An 18,047-nucleotide genomic window follows, 5' to 3' on the forward strand; every position below is an offset into this window, starting at 1 on the left:
CAGAGAGAGAGATCACAAGTAGGCAGAGAGGCAGACAGAGACAGAGAGGGAAGCAGGCTCCCCGCTGAGCAGAGAGCCCGATGCGGGGCTCGATCCCAGGACACCGAGATCATGACCTGAGCCGAAGGCAGCGGCTCAATCCACTGAGCCACCCAGGCGCCCCGAAGTTGGTGTTTTAACACCAAAAAGAAAAACAATACAGCATACAGATCACTTTTTAACAAATGAATCTCGGACTCTGTTTATATCCAAGGTTCATTAAAATGTGCTAATCACTTCTCAGTAGCTCTGTGAAAAGAAATAAGATGAAAAGATCCACCTTCTTACTTAAAAGATGAAAAACTGAAAATTAAAGTTATAGAAAAGACTAAATTGTGGATTATTTTCCCCCTAAGAGCCAACTTATTTTGTTAGAGTACAGCTATGACATAATTTTTGGATGAACCAAATATCTGGTGCCAAGAGGTTAGGACAGGGTGAATTTGAGATCTCCTTAATTTTTATTTTGTTATTTCATATATTAAATATGCTTAGTGTTCTATAAGTTTTTGTGTTCTTACCTGTCATTCAAGATAGGCAAGCAGCCCCTTTCTCCATGGAAATATTGTTCTTAAAAGGTTAATGGATCTTGAGCAATACTTGATGTTCTGTCAGGAGAGCTTCATCTAAACAAATTGGACAATAGCACCATTATCTCCTATACAATGGTTCCACATCCTTATAAAGGAGTCTCTGAATCTCCCATAAGCTTGCTTCTTGATATCACATTTGCCTACCATCACACCGAATCTACCAACCATATAATGCTGGAATACAGCAAAACAACTTGAAGTCAAAGATTCCTCTTTGGAAGCTACCTCCTTGGTAGTCTTTTTTTTTAATATTTTATCCACTTATTTGACAGAGAGAGGGAGAAAGCACAATCAGTGGGGAGCAGCAGGCAGAAAGAGAGGGAGATGCAGCCCCGCCCCCTCAGAGCAGGGACCCCAGAACCACCCTCCCATACTCCCGCCACCCCACCACCACCAAGGGCTCAATCCCAGGACTCTGAGTTCATGACCTGGGCCAAAGGCAGATGCTTAACTGACAGAGCCACCCAGGTGCCCTTCAGTAGTCTTGATAATAAGAATTAATTTGATTTGACAAACCAAATCACACTAAAAAAAAAAAAAATCCCCCACACACTTGCATACTCACACACATGCCCGTACAGATAAAAGAAGTGGAGTAGGGAATTTGGGTAAATTGGAAGGGGAGGTGAACCATGAGAGACTATGGACTCTGAAAAACAGTCTGAGGGGTTTGAAGTGGCGGGGGGGTGGGAGGTTGGGGTACCAGGTGGTGGGTATTATAGAGGGCACGGCTTGCATGGAGCACTGGGTGTGGTGAAAAAATAATGAATACTGTTTTTCTGAAAATAAATAAATTGGAAAAAAAAAAAAGAAGTGACAAAATCCTTTTAATCCATTAATGAAAAATAATCATTCCATTGAATACTAAAAGAAATAAAAGTTCCTCCACAGTTTACTATTTCAATTAAAGGAAATTCTAATCAAAATATATCTCTGACAGAAAGTTATTCTCAAATTTATCTGTAATAGAAAACATAGTAGAATAACTATCTCTCTTTTAAAAAGGGACGTGGGATTTGGTGTGCATTGTGTGGAAGGGACCCCAGTATTTTAGAATGTAGGTGGCTTCTTACCTTCCATACTCAAGCCATTTGAATATTTCTTTCAGTTCTTGCAATGAGGTATGTTCAGCCCACTCCTGGACTTTTGAACAGGGTCTTGTTTCTTCTGTAAAATTATTTTTCTCCTCATATCTCCCTGCAAGGTTTCTATTTAATCTTTACCCAGTTCCCAAACTGAGGCTGTTCTCCAGGGGCTTTCCATAAATGTTTTAGTAAGAATTTGTTTAATACTTGTTTCTCTTACTGAAATGTAAGCTCTGTGAGAAAGCTAATTTTGTCCATTTTTTTCCTTATTATTCTATTTTCAGTGCCTGGCATTAGGGGTGTCCAATAAAAAATCTAAATTTAGAACAAAAATGATGAAATCAATAATTTATAATTAGATAACAAATTAATTGTCTAAAAATTACATAGGGCACTCTACACAATTCCAAAATAAATGCCAAGTGTCCTAAATATTTAAATGTAAATGATGAAATGACAAAATATTTTAACAATATATCTATAATTTGGGTGGTTAGAGAGAACTTTTCAAAACATAAAACCAAAATCAAAGCCATGAGGAAAATATTAAGATTTTTGCATAAAACTTGAATGAATTTGAATAATAAAAAAGTTTCAAAGTGTTAAAAAATGCTGAGAAATATGTATATACCTGCTCTTGTCAATAAATAAGAAAAATAAACATGCCATAAGAGGATTATTTTATTTTGATTGATTGACTGATTGATTGATTTTTTTTTAAGCAGGCTCTACTCCCAATGTGGGCTCAAACTCACAACACTGAGATCAAGAGTAACATATTCCACTGACTGAGCTAGCCAGGCACCCCATAAAGAGATGATTTTAAAAGAGAAAAAAATTTTGTATGGTTTGTGGTTTATAAATACATTAAAAACACTAAATATTATTTGAAAATAAAAAAAAGTAAATTGTACAGCATTGATGTATCACCTTTTTCTTGTCAGATAAAGAAAATGTCATAGAAATAAGGTTTCCAAGAGTGTATAGAAGTAGGCACTCATCTATACTTTAGTACCCAAGCGAAAACAAATTTATAATACAATAATTTGAACTGTGCCTATTTATTGGTGTGTGTGTTGTCACATTATTGTAATAATACATTGGAAAGAAATTAAGTGTCCAATAATAAGGCTTTTAAAAACGTATTATTGTGCATCCAACAAAGGAAGGAGACACCAAGGGTGATGTCACTGAATGTTTTTATTAGTGGGGAAAGGCATTTCTGTTCATCTATGAATCTTGCACAAAGAAGAATGTTTAAAATTTGTCATTGTTCAGTATTCATGGTGTCTGTATATATGCATAGACATATGTATCCATTTCTACTTATATACATTGAAAATGTTGTAATTTTAGCATAAACATAGTAATGGGAAGTTATAGGTTCTTTATAAATAATTTATTTTTTAATTTTTCTAATATTTCTTGGGTAAATGTCTTACCTTAAATAAAAATGACCTTTCATTGAGAGATATTTGAAATAATTCCCAAAATGTATTCTTATGTATCCAGCCCAAACCTGTGAGTCAATAAGGCTTACAACAGGAGAGAGATTGAACAAAAAACATTTTTCTAAATTTTTTCTTTCTCATTTCTCCAATTTAGCCTCTCTCCTGCTTCAGCCTTCATTTATTTTCCTGAAAATAAGAAGCAATTTATTTCAGATGCCTTAACTTTTTTCCTTTTTTTTCTTTCTTTCTTTCTTTTTTTTTTTTTTTAATTATGAGGGAAACATGGGCTGATCTGTCCATTCTTATTGAAAGTCTAATGCTCAGAGGACTTTATATGCACCACATTTATGTCACTTTCTGCATGGCAATATCATTATTTATGAACATGCTTTCCTTCTACTGGGTTGTAAATTTTATGAGAATTGTGTTCTGACTAATTTGTCTAATGTACCTTCCATGCAGTGTTGAAACTAAATATGTGTTTGTACATAATAGATTCTTAATATATTTGAGACAGTAAACTTTACCTTTTCTACATTTTTTAAAATATGGGACCTGAAATAGATGTACCTGTTCTTTACAGTCGAGTCCCCTCTTTCCTCTACTTGAATCATTTTCAGATGTTTTACTATGTCTTAAGGAACACATCTTCAGTGGCCAGATATAGAGGGGTGTATACCTAACATGGTTACATGTCTAGTTTCCAGGGTATAAAACTCATAGGTTTGTAAACTAGCCCATCTCATTATTGGACTGTCAAAACTGTTAAATTTTTCTTCCTATTCTTTTTTAAAGGTTTTATGTATTTATTTAAGAGAGCAAGAGAGAGTGAGCCCCCACACACATGCACGTGCTTGAAGGGGGTAGGGGCAGAGGGAGAGCATCTCAAGCACACTCTTCTGATGAGTGTGGAACCCTATGCCAGGCTCAATCTCAGGATCCTGAGATCATGACCTGAACTGAAGCCAAGAGTCAGATGCTTAACTGACTCAGCCACCGTGGTGCCCCTAAAATTTTCTTTCTAATAGGTGGACTGATGGCTCTAGTCCTCAATTCCAGCTCTGTGCCTTGGAGAAACAGGGAACTGTGGCCTTTTGTCTACATGGCAGCTTCACATTTGAAGAGAGGCGCTTCTCTTCTGGACTAAAAGGCTCTAGGTCTTCACATGACAGTTTCCTGGCACTTATTCCAGGCACTTGTGATGGCTCTTCCTGAATGTTCTGCTAGTTATCTATGACCTTCCCAGGAGAGACCATAGTGTTCTTGATTCAACCAGCCCCTTACAGAACATAGTGAGACAATTGTCACCTTTACTTTGGAGAGTACATTCTCATCATAGTCACTTGATGGCTTTGCCATCATTTTTCAGCAAGTATGAGCCACTGCCACATTATATAGGTCTCGTGGCTCTTTGTTCCATTTTCTTGATGCCTGTTTATCAAGTCAGTGGCAAGTTAGTGCCACTGACCACAAAGAAAATGGTTCCAAGGTTTTTAGTTTTTGCATTTATTTTATTTTTTTTTCACCCAAGCTATTACTATAATGGGAATTAGTAATGCATCTTGAAAGTTAATCTTTTTTTTTCCTATACTAATTTCTCCCAGCCTGGCCCTTTTCAATTATGGCCAACATCAGGACAAAACCAGCATGATTCCTAGGGCACAGAGAACACTGCTGTAAGAAGTTCATACAAAAGGGATGCCTGGATGGCTCAGGCATGATACTGGGGTCCCGGGATAGAGTTCCACATCAGGCTCCTTGTTCTCTTGCTCTCTCCCTCACTGATAAATAAATAAATAAATAAATAAAACCTTAAAAAAAGGAAGTTCATACACAGTCTCAGGGATGGACACTGGCAGAAATCAGAGAACCAAATGCCAGATTTACAAATAGCGCTCACAAAATATCATTACTTGTCAGAGAGAAGGGTCAATGCTGGTCAGAGACACCAATGTGAGGTAGAACTGTGTGTGGCCACAAAGTTAACATTTGTTGAGTTCATATTGCAGTTGTTTGGAAAAATGTCTCATTTAGTTTCCTCAATCACTTTGTAAGGAAATTTCTTTGGCTTTCCTAATTTTACATTTCAGGGAAATCGGTTTTGGGAAAATTACACACTTGACTGAAAATGCTCTTAAGTTCTGGCAAAGGGACATGATTTCTCTTCTCTATACATTTATGACTGAATCCTTGAGGAAAGAAACACCAAGAAACTTTGCTGCCCTATTATTTGCTCTCTAAACCATTTCAGCCAAAGAAAGGAAGAACTAATCCCAATGGGCAGATTCTGAGATACTGGGCCACAGTGTGTAGATGAACCCCATAAGAGAAGTACAGAGTAAAGGCTGAGCTTCATGTTCATGTCTTGCCTTCTGTGTTTTCCCCTTGTGTTCCTTGGCTCTAGGAGAAAAGCAAATCAGAGGAGCCTGTCTGTGGAAAGCCCAGCTCTAGTCTTTCAATGTGCTAGGACCAACGTGTCCGAGTAGCCTGTCCATGGCCTTTATCTGGAAAATGGTTCTATACATCTAGGTCTTGTAGATTTGAAGGAAAGAAAAGTAGGAAGCCTCACATGTATTCTTGAGTCTAATCTTGGAGGGCTGCTGGGGAAAGATCTCACAGAGTTGTTTTGGTGTAGCTATCACGTTCTGACCCAGCTACTAATAGAAAATGGTTTCATGTCTTTATTGGTTTGGTTTTTCAATTTCTGTGCAACTATTGTTCTCATGTCTATGCAAATATAACTTTCTCCCTCTGAATCTGGAAAGGAGTGAGTAGTAGAATTCCTGGGGCAAAAATCCTGCTTTATATTCTTAATAGTAACCTTATGTTAATATTAATATTAATTCTTAATATTAATCCCAACTCCTACCTATCCTGGGCTTGGAGGCAAAAGGGCAACCAGCTGATTCATGTAGGAAGGAACATCATGTACCCACTCAGAAACTTCCGTAGCTGGAAATAACCAGAAGTACAATCTTCATGGGTGGTAAAGACCATCTTTGTCTTCCTTAAGACACAGATACACAGCTTAAGTCCTTCTCAGGTGCCCTCTGCCACACTCCAAACTTGTTTTGCTCCCCTCTGTCATATGCCATGCCTTCCTTCCTCTTCTTGCCACCATGTTTTGATTCAGTGTGTTCTCTCATGCTGGACAGAAGAAACAGCCTCTGTGCAATCTCTCCTTCTTCCCCTCTAACCACCATTCCCTCTGTAAAATGCTTGACTCTACATGCATTTTGTTTTACATTATATTTCTTATTGGAACAGAAACCAATATTGAGCTTGTTCCTGAGGGCTGGAGGGGAGCAGCTTGACTGGTAAAACAGGAGTGACAGGGGAGTGATGCCTTCCCTAAGGCTGTGGTTTGGGTTCCTCCTCTGTGGGTGCTTAGAGAGTTTGTCATGTTGCCTCCTGCTCTTTATTCACCTCTGTCTCTACAATTAGGCTATGATTTCCTTAACTATTCCTTCCTTTATGCACTAAACATGTACTATTTAGAGCTTGCCCCCTGTGCCTTGCCCCCATAGTTAGATCTTGAGAAACAAAACAAATAAAAGAGTAAGATACCCTCCCAGTTACTGCCCACAAGTCACTCACAGCAACCCAGATAAGGAACTATGTACAGTAGAGTCATTGCTCAAAGGGTTGGCTAATGCTTGTGACTCCTTAGAAGAGATGCACTTTACCTGGCTGAGATGTGAAGGGGCCCAGATTGGAGGAGATCACTTTAAATTGAGTCCTGAAATATGAGCAGTTAATCAAAAGAAAAAAGCAGTGCTGGGGGTGAAAGATAAGAATGCTGTCTGCAGACAATCATGTCTGCAGATGAAGCAGTGGCAATGGAGTCTTCCTCGTGAGAGCACAGCCAAGCTCTGGAGACCGGGAGTGTTGAAAGCCACTGGAGGGGGGTGTGTGAGGGGTGTTGGGGGGAGATGGAGGCTTGAGCCAGTTATTCATCTTGGCATCTACTCCGTGACTCCATGAATTATAGCCTTCACCATCTACTCTATCTGTCTATCTATCTATCATCTATCCATCTATATCTATCTATATCATCTATCAATTATCTATCTATCCATCCACTCACCCATCAGTCTGTCTATCTATCTCTATCTCTATGCTCTCATTTTCTAATGAACAAATGAATGAAGAGCAAAAGTAGACATTTCAAGGCTATCTCCTCAATGTTACATAAGTATATATGAATAATGGTTGTTGAAATCACCAGGATAAAAAAAAAAAAGAACATTACTGCTTAAGTGTCATTATTCCTTAAGTGCCTGTATGTGTGTGTTTGCTTAATTACTTTAAGTGAAAGCACATTTTAAAATTGCTGTGACTTCTACAGAATAAATGAACTGCTGGAAAGACTCATACCATGGACCACAAATTGCCTTTCATTACATGAAGTTATCAATACCAGTTCTTGTTTATTGATTATTTGAGGGATTTATTTCTATTTGGGACCTTTTTCCACAGGTATTTTAGTCCATACTAAAAGTACTGGCAATGCGTACCTGTACAGCCTCTGTGACGCGACACCCTGTTCTTGCATGAAGCTGCCTGTGCTGTGAACTCATGGACATCCAGAAATTTCTAGAAAAAAATGTTGGAAGGAGAAAATAAGGCTGGAAACAGGCCAAAGAAGAAGAGCGATAGAGCAACAATAGCTGAGGAATGCTTGAGTGCTTTTGCCACTGAATGGATCAAGGTTGCATTGCATCAACTAGTTAAAAAAGAACAACAACAACAACAAAAAAATGGGTGCACCTACTCTGTTCTTAGTCCTGTACTAAACAAAGATGCATTTAGATATGAATATATGTATATATACACACACACACATATATATATATATTTATTTATTTATTTATTTCCTGGGACTGTAGATCTGCACTATGTAGTTTCTTAAATTGCTATTAATCATCTTTCCAGAACACCATAATGACTCCCAGGAAGAAAAACATATATTTCAGCAGAAACAAAATGAACATTGGGTGAATGGGGGAGGAAACAGAATCCTGTGAAGAGCTGGAATGGCCAACTGAGTGGAAAAACTACGAGTTCTGTAGTTAACATTTGTTGTTTAAATCTGGGCTAGTAACTTAACTCCTTAAAAACTAGAAAAAATTATATAAAGGAATAATATACAATGGGGAAAAGATATTTTTTTCAGTAAGTCGTGTTGGGAAACTGGATAGTTACATGCAAAAGAATGAAACTGAGCTACTTTCTAACACTATTACCAAAATAAATGTAAAATGGATTAAAGATCTAAATATAAAACTTGAAATTACAAAACCCCTAAGAGAAAGTATAGGCAGTAAACTTATGGCCATCAGTCATAGCACTAGGTTTTTGGAATATTATCTCCTCAGACAAGGACAACAAAAGTAAAAATAAACAATTGGGGGGTATACCAAACTAAAAAGCTTTTACCATTAGGAAACCATTAACAAAATGAAGAGGCAACCTAGAGAATGGTAAAAGATATTTGCAATTGACATATCTGATAGGGAGTTGATATTCAAATTATATAAAGAACTCACACCACTCAATACAAAAACATACATACATACATATTGACATCCACAAACAAGTTAACTAAAAAATGAGCAAAGGACCATACTAGACATTTTTCCAAAGAAGACATACAGATGACTGACAGGTATATGACACAATGCTCAACATCACTTATTAGGGAAATGCAAATCAAGACTATATTGAAAAACCACCTCATGCCTGTCAGAAGGGCTACTAGTATCAAAAAGACTAGAAATAATAAGTGTTGGTGAGGAAATGGAGAAAAGAGAACACTTGTGCACTACTGATGAGAATGCAGATTGGTACAGTCACAATGGAAAATGATATGGAATTTTCTCAAACAACTAAAAGTAGAAATACCACATGATTTAGCAAATTCACTTCTGGAAAAAAAAAGAAACACTAATTCAAAAAGATGTATGCATCTCTATGTTCACTGCAGAATTATTTACAATAACCAAGATATGGAAACAACCTAACTGTTCCTTGATAGATGAATGGATAGATAGATAGATAGATGATAGATAGGTCGATCAATCACTTCTTTGCAATGGAATATTACTCAGCTATAAAAAGAATGAAATTTTAACATTTGCAACAATATGGATGGACCTAGAACATATTATGCTAAGTGAAATAAGTGAGACAGAGAAAGACAAATATTGTATGATTTCACTTTATAAGAAACAAAGCAAAAATAAGCAAAACAAAATAGAAACAGACTCACAAATACAGATAACACACTGGTAGTTGCCAGAGGGGAGGAAAATGAGGGGGTGGGCAAAATAGGTGAAGGACATTAAAAGGTACAAACTTCCAGTTTTAAAATAAATAAGTCATGAAGATACAAAGTACAGCATAGAAAATGCAGTCAATAATATTATAATAACTTGATATGATGACAGATGGTAACCAGACTTATCATGGTAATAATTTTGTAATGTATATAAATGTCAAATCATTATGTTGTGCACCAGAAACCAATATAATATTGTATGTCAGTTACACTTAAATAGCAAAAGAATAGGGTGAATGATATATAATTTTCATGGCTACTGTTAAGATTAAGTAATGCATGCAAACTGATAGGTGATTTTAATTATTGCAATTTCAGTTAATGTACATGTAATTACTATTATTATGTGTATATATATATATTTTAATATTTTATTTATTTGACAGATCACAAGTAGGCAGAGAGGCAGGCAGAGAGAAAGAGGAAGGGAAGCAGCCTCCCCGCTGAGCAGAGAGCCTGACGTGGGGCTTAATCCCAGGACCCTGGGATCATGACCTGAGCTGAAGGCAGAGGCTTTAACCCACTGAGCCATCTAGGTGCCCCTATGTATATATTTTTTAATTGAATCCTTTGCTGTCAATGAATGGAGAAAAAATTTAGTTCTTATAAATGGTCACACAGTAGTTAATGGGAGCTGTAGAGTCAGCTCCTCTGACTCATAATCAAATTCTCTTTCTATGATATCACATGACATGCTCTGTCCTCGTTGAAAACATTGTTGCCGTACCATGTGCTCAGTATGTCCTCTTAGACTCCCTATACTTGCTCTTCTCCACTTATATGCCTGGATGCACGGCAAAAGCCCCCCCGCCATCCTTTAGTGGGATGATTTGAGGGATTTGGGAGAGACGCTGCCTCCGTAAAACATGTCCCCTGTTTCCCCAGTGATGACTGAAACCTTACCACCGAGAGTTTAGTACTCTGAATTCAGCATTGCCTTTTTCTTCTGTTTGTTTTCACAGTTATTTCCAGCCATACAGCAGGAGCATCAGTGACTTCATCAACACTGAAGCAAAGATTCTTAAATTAATTCAGGCGACTACACCATTGGGAATTCTTCTGCCCCTTGGGGGAATGCTTTGATATTTCCATAAGCTCACATTAAAGGAAGTAAATAAACCAGACACCATCCATTCTAGGTCCTAGTGTGAAAAAACGTGTGAAAAGAGAGACAACATGGAAATAACCTCTTCCAAATTTTGTATATGTGGATCTAGCTAAATTTGAAGACTGGTTTTATTTTCAGGGCCCTCCCTTTCAGGTCAGGCATGACAGGAATACTTAGTGCTCTCTCTGGAATAAGGGTAAAAAGGAGAGGTGCTGGCACATAGTAGTGATTATTGATTGAGAAAATATCAATAACAAATGTTGTTTCAAAAATTCAGAGTTAGTGAGTCAGATCTGCGGTTAAGGGCATAGGCTTTTGTTCAAGGGCTAATATAGGATGAGGCAAAACTGACTGACTTTTTAGAGTTTCTCAGTTTCTTTACCTGTGAAATGGAAATAATAAGATCTGCCTCTTGGATTGCTGGAAGTATTAAATTACAAAAGAAGCCCTCTATTTTGTCTTTCATAGAGTAGCCTTTTAGAAGATACTAGCACATTTTTTAAAGAACTTTGTACAAAACAGTTTTGATTCTATATCTTTTGAAACATATTTTGTTGCCCAGTTAGAGGGGCTCATAGATCTCTCATATGTAGGATGCCTCAACCCTTTTACAGACCTATGATTCTTGAAGAAGCCCAGTGTTTCAGCTACACTAGGGGATGCAGGTCAACAGCAATGTTTTATTTGCATGACATCTCATTAAACTAAAATCAATCCAAAACATTTTAAAATAATGACTTTCCTATTAAAAAATAAACTTAGGTACCTCTGTTGAAAAACTGGAAATAGGAGTAAGCTAGGCTTTATTCCCGTGAGGTGATGATGAGCCACTTAAGTAGGTCAAGCCTGCCCCTTCACAAAAGGCTGTCTCAGCTCCCACTCTACTCCCCATTCACTTATCTGACCTACCTTGCCAACCCCTCAGCTTAATCTCAGAAGTTTAATAGTCCTATGAGGTGGTCTGTCTTCATTGGCTGATATTTCAAGTAACTTTTTTTTTTTAATTGAATAGTTGTTATTTGATGCAGATTTTCACTCAGGCTCAGGGCCATCATCGAGAGTGATACTAGATGGGAATGTCCAGTGTTTTAATGTTCACTGTTAGAAAATGGAGGAAGGGAGGTGGTGATGTTGGGTTTGAGAAGGATGGTAAAGTCACAGAGGGGAACTCCCTCTGAAGCCCAGATAATGAAGACAGATGAACCAATCTGTTCTCCCTCCAGAAGGTGATTTCATGTCTGTTCAAGTAGAGGCCTGGCTGAAGTTTTGTACTTCGTTGTCCTGACTGGACAGAACAATCCAGGCTCAGGATGTATCTTGTGTAGCATAGTTAGAAGAATGCAGAGGCCAGACTGGTTCAGAAATTCTCTAGAACTGTATAGCCCCAGGCCTACGGCTGGTGCAAGGTGGGAACATGCAGACTGATGAGGTCAAGATCCTGGAAACAGGTCTGTATTACAGCTAGAGAACTATCTCAGAACCAGGACAGACAAGAAGCAGCTATGTGAACACATGATTTCAAACCAGGGGAAGTGGTGAGTCAAACTGTAAGTAGGAATTTACTTTAAACTACTTCATCTCAGGCCATGTGCATAAATGTGTATACTAGTGAGTTTCCATTGCACACTGGGTTGGTCAGTTGCTATAATCATGCCAGTAAGATCTGCTAGCTTTAAATCAGGCCCACACTCCACGAATGTCTACTTACATATTCTATGTATTTTATCACCAAATGATATTAGAGGCTGATTAACTAGAAAGTTTGATAGACGTTAGAAGGGTTGTTGATTAGAAATAGTGGGTGTTAGAAATGTGCTTCCACTGAATCATTTTTGGTATTCAGTATTTGTGGATAAAGTAAAATACTTTGAAAACAATCCTTGCTTTTTAAGGAATAGAACACTGAAATCTAGTATCCATTTAACCACATACCCTTTAGAAGTAATATGGATGGTTTGATTCATAAATGAGGTTGTATCTAGATGATTTAGATGAGACTTGGTCATAGCATTCCAAGAGATGATTCAATGAAATACATACTTTGAATATTATATCATTTCTTTTCAAAGAATCTTCTATGCAAGGCATATTCAGAGTCTCAGAATAAAACAATTGGATTTCACTAGGGTGCACTCTTGCTTGCTAATGTTTGTATATGTGGCAGAATTTGGTCTGGGACTCGATTTTGTAATTTCCTGGTCTCCTCATTATGGAAGAATACTGAGTGTCACTTATATCCATTATTGGACAGTGTTAATGTGATCCTCAAAAAGTACCCAGTAACTGTGCATAACCAACATACCTAGGAGCTGGGTAGACAGACACACAAACACAAGGATGACCCAAGAATTAAAAAGTAGAGCACAGGTACCAGTGGAGCTCCACAGCTCAGTAAAAGTATTTGTGCTCTGGAGAAGCCAGTATAGGGCTTGGTTGTAGCTGTACCTCCTTGGGAGATAGGTACCTTGGTGAGTAGAAAAGCACTATCCATCAGGGCTTCTTCTTCCTGATACATCAGATGAAGTACTGGAGGAGATATAGTCTCAACTGGACAAGCAGAGTACAGTGAGGGAAGCAGGGCTTCAGAGCCTGTGGTCATGGCTAGAATCCTTGGCTCACCATTGATTAGCTCAGACTCCTTGTGTGAGTTATTTAACACACTTAAACTTTCATATTCTTATCCATGAAACACAGGTGATGATATTTCATGGAGACTGGTTTTGAACTAAGTGAAATAAGAAATGTGAAGTCCTGAAATATGGCATGCCACATGAGTGGTGCTCAACAATGGTGAACCTTCTGCCTCTTCTCTTTCCTTTAGGCTCCAACATTCTGTAAGTCTATGCTTAAGAGTTAATGAAGGCCATTTATGACACAGGCAAAGTGATCTTGGTAATGGTGATGTTTTGTTTTCAGCATTGGGTTGGAGATGATGACAACTGAGGACAGTAAAATCTCTTACTTTCAGTGTTAAATGGTTAATGTGCTAATGAAAGAATATATGCTTAAAGTATTAAATGAAAAGCCCATTTTTAGGTTGGAATATTTCTCACAGAAAGAATAGCAGATAGCATGCCATAAATTAAGAAGGCTCTGAAGAGAATCAAGAGCACACAAACTATTCTTTTAGCACTACTGACGAAGAATACCACCAGGGAGGAAGAATCTCTCCTACTCCTCTATACAAGTGCACACGTGCATGCACACACACACACACACACACACAGGATTATAATATATATATATATATATATATATATATATTCAAGTAGAATTAAAATTTATAGAATTATGATTTCAGTTATCATCAATTCCTTCTGTCTTCTTTAAGCCATTAATTAATGATTTTTGTTTTACAAAAATTTAAATTATTTGGCTCCTTATATGACATTTCATTTAAAAAATAATTTACTTGTATTTAAAAATTAAGCAAAACATTGGGGCACCTGGGTGGCTCAGTCAGTTAAGCATCTGACTCTTGATCTCAGCTCAGGTCTTGATTTTAGGGTCATGAGTTCAAGCCCCATGTTGGCTCCACACTGGGAATGATGCCTACTTAAAAAAAAAAAAAGAAATAAAGCAGAAAGTAAAAGCAAAAACTTAAAAAGCAAAAAGGAAGCCCAATTCAATGGAAAAGAATTAATCTTTGTTAATATTTGATGAACAGGAGACAGATGTGGAGGCAGAGAAGCATAAGGGTAGTTAGATAGCTAGAGACAGATAGGTATGCAGAATAGAATTGAGAGAGGTGCTGTCCCCTGTTCTGGAAACATGCCTCTTTAGGTGTGATTCTGGGATGAATCAGTGTGGCTCACAGGAACCGTCTTTAGGTGTTCTCTTGTGTTGAGATATCAGGATTTCCATTTCTTCTTCCCTTTTTCCTTTTCCCAACAGTTTCCCAGCCAGAAGTAGACTGAAGATACAAAATGATACTTGCGAGTGTTTCGTTCTTCATCTCCACCTATTTTAAAATGGGGTCTACATACAAATGACCAAGAGCCACATGAAAAAATGTTCAACATCACTTGACATCAGGGAAATACAAATCAAAACCACAATGAGATAGCACCTCACATCAATGAGAATGCCTAAAATTAACAAGTCAGGAAATGACAGGTGTTGGTGAGGATGAAGAGAAAGGGAAACTTTCCTATACTGGTGGTGGGAATGCAAGCAGCTGCAGCCACTATGGAAAACAGTATGTTGCAAATAGAGCTACCCTACGACCCAGCAATTGCACTACTGGGTACTTACCCCAAAGATATAAATGTAGTGATCTGAAGGGGCACCTGCATCCCAATGTTTATAGCAGTGATGTCCACAATAGCTAAACTATAGAAAGAACCCAAATGTCCATCGATAGATGAATAAATAAATAAAAGAGAATAAAGAAGATGTAGTAAATACACACACACCCACACACACACACAATGGAATAGTATTCAGCCATCAGAAAAATGAAATCTTGCCATTTGCAACAATGTGGATGGAACTAGAGTGTATTATGCTAAGGGAAGTAAGTCAATCAAGAAAGACAATTATCATATGATCTCACTGATATGTGGAATTTGAGAAACAAGACAGAGGATCATAGGAGAAGAGAGGAAAAAAATAAAACAAGTTGAAACCAGAAAGGAAGACAAACCATAAGAGACTGTTAATAATATGAGACAAACAAACTTCTGGAGGGGAGGGGAGTAGGGAAGTAGAGTAACTGGCTAATGGACATTAGGGAGGGCACATGATGTAATCAGTACTGGGTATTATATAAGACTGATGAATCACTGACCTCTACCTCTGAAACTAATAATATATTATATGTTGATTAATTGAAGTTAAATTAAAAAAATAAAATGGGGTCTGCATGTGGACATTCTTTACTTTTTCATTGCACCTCTTGTTCCTCCTGCATTGTTGCATGACCACGTGAGCCCCAGTAGTCTCCATTTTAGGGGAATCTGAATCTTGAAGATCTGGGATGGCACTTTGAAACTTCTACTTCATTTTGTCCCTAGTATCATTATATTTGGAAAATGATACGGAGTTGGGAATGACATCTGGAACTGGGAACATATCCACATTGTGGTGAAGAAGGAAACGTCTTATTGATTTTTTTTCTGGTTGCTTTTCTAGATTTTATCCAGTTTCCTAAGATAAGAAGTGAAACAGGAATGGCTTAATTCAACCTCTTTAGCCAGAAGTTCCATACTTGTGAAGATTCTGGAGACCAGATTTAATATAATCAAGAAAGTCTCTTAAAAGTTGATGTTTTAGTGAACCTTTTATTTTCATTTTTGTGTGTGTTGTATTTATTTCAGTGATACCTATAGAAGAAAACAACTACACAGATAATAATGAGGAAAAAATATTCTGAGGGCCAGGGTGATACTGTTTTTAAATATTTAATATTTAATATATTTAAGACCTTCAAGTTTTCAAGGGGGGGTTCCAAATGAAAGAAACATGAAACAAGCACAGTTAGAGATGAGAAGGAAAAATGTTCCCACGTTGTCATGTATGTAAGGTTTTATTTCCGCACTATTTGGGGGAGGGTGCAGGTCACACTTAGGCTCCGTGTGATCTCCCTTACCATGAATCCCCCTCCACCACCCTTGGTACAAGATGCTATTTATTATTCTCTTTGGCTTTTCTTTGGGAGTTCTTTATCCCTCCATTTTGGATATATATTTGTGCCTGCACAGTAGACCCAAAGCACTAGAACTGAGACATTAAAACCTTTTGAATTAAATAGCGTTAGGAGATTATTTTCACAGGAGCCCTTAAAAATAGATGTATCAAATTACTGTAATTCTAATTTTTCAAATGTTAGTACTTTTGACAAGTTGCAGCTCTGTTTACCCATTCTTATAGGAGCCTCATGATTTCCCCCAAAAGAGCAGCATGAGGCTGGAATTTTCAGTTTATCAAAGAAAATTGCGTGCATTTTCCAAAGGCAAATTGCAGACCAAAGGCATTTGTAGATGAATAGCAACCTATGTGAAAGGGAGCACTCGCTGTGTTTGCCCACTTGTAACTTCAACCACTTCAACCCAAATTACCTTCTGAAATGCTATTTGGAAATCTAAAGAATTTCAAAAGACACCGTTAATAGGTGTGTTGAAAATAGAACCCAACTTCCTCCAAACCCAGAGCTTCAGTATTCAACAACTTAATCTCAGCTGAATCTTTCTCTTAAGTTTCTTCAAGTATGTTTAAGTTCATGAAATTCACAGGTGAAAAATACACCAGAGTTTACACTGTACTTTCTCGGCACTGTGAGATTCATGATTAGAAAGTCCTGGATTTAAACCATTTCTGCCCTGAAGAAGCATGGCTTATTGCAAATCTTATCACATATATCTGAACAAACGCTTTTATTACAAAAAAATAGTAAGTAAAAATATTATCATGAGTTGAAGCTCAGGGGATTTAAGAGACCTTTTGAAGCTTCTCAGCAAAGCCAGGGCAGGCTTGGACTTGAACTCTGATCTCACTTTGTCTTTCAGCAGAAGAACATTGCTCTAGGTAGAAGTTATGTTTTCTCTCTAATATTTAATTAGATGAAGGCATCACCTCCTGTAGTATTGGCCTCTCAACATTTACTATGCATTCCTGTTCTCTAGCTCACCCTCTCCTGTTCTGTGTCTCCTGGAGGCTGCTAACCAAGAAGGTTATCAACTGCAATCCTTTACCCTTTGGCTACAGCTTTGCTAGGCTGATGGAAAGCACGGACAAGGGAGGAAGGTGGGAAACAGAAGACTAGGGTCCTTGATCCTCCTGTTTGGTCTCTGTTTTCAGCTCAGGTGTGGCAACATGGCAGCCCAGGGACACTCGTCACGAGGGCAGCTCCTGCTTCATACCGAGCTCTTGACCAAGCTCTACCTTCACCCTTTATTCCATTAGGTCTAAGGGTGAAACAGCTTCCTGCTCTTGCTGGTCTAGGTGTCTACTTATCCCCTGTAAGTTCCCTCACTCTCCCCACATCTTGGTAAATAGTCATTTCATCAAGAAGTTTCTTTGGAAGATCCCAAAGGAAGATGCTGTGTTTACCACGCAGTCTTGACATGTCATGAACACTTTGTGTGTTTGCTAAAAAATAAGTGTGTATCAGGTGCCTTGGTGGCTCAGCTGGTTACATGTCTGCGTTTGGCATAGGTTATAATCCTGGGTCCTGGGGTTTGAGCCCTGCATGCGGCTCCCTGCTCAGCGGGGAGCCTGCTTGTCCTTCTCTCTCTGCCTGCTGCTCTGCTCTGCTCATGCTCTCTCTCTCAAATAAATAAATAAAATCTTTAAATTAAAAAAAAAAAAGTAGGTGTTATCACTTTCTGCTCCTGCCCACAACTGGGGTGTATAGACTGTGGTTATAGAGAGATAAGCAATCTCTTTGTCACCAAAAGCCAGATAGGCACCAGAAGGCTCAGATTCAAAAAC

Source organism: Neovison vison, chromosome 3, assembly GCF_020171115.1.
Source record: "Neovison vison isolate M4711 chromosome 3, ASM_NN_V1, whole genome shotgun sequence".
Lineage (NCBI taxonomy): Eukaryota > Metazoa > Chordata > Mammalia > Carnivora > Mustelidae > Neogale > Neogale vison.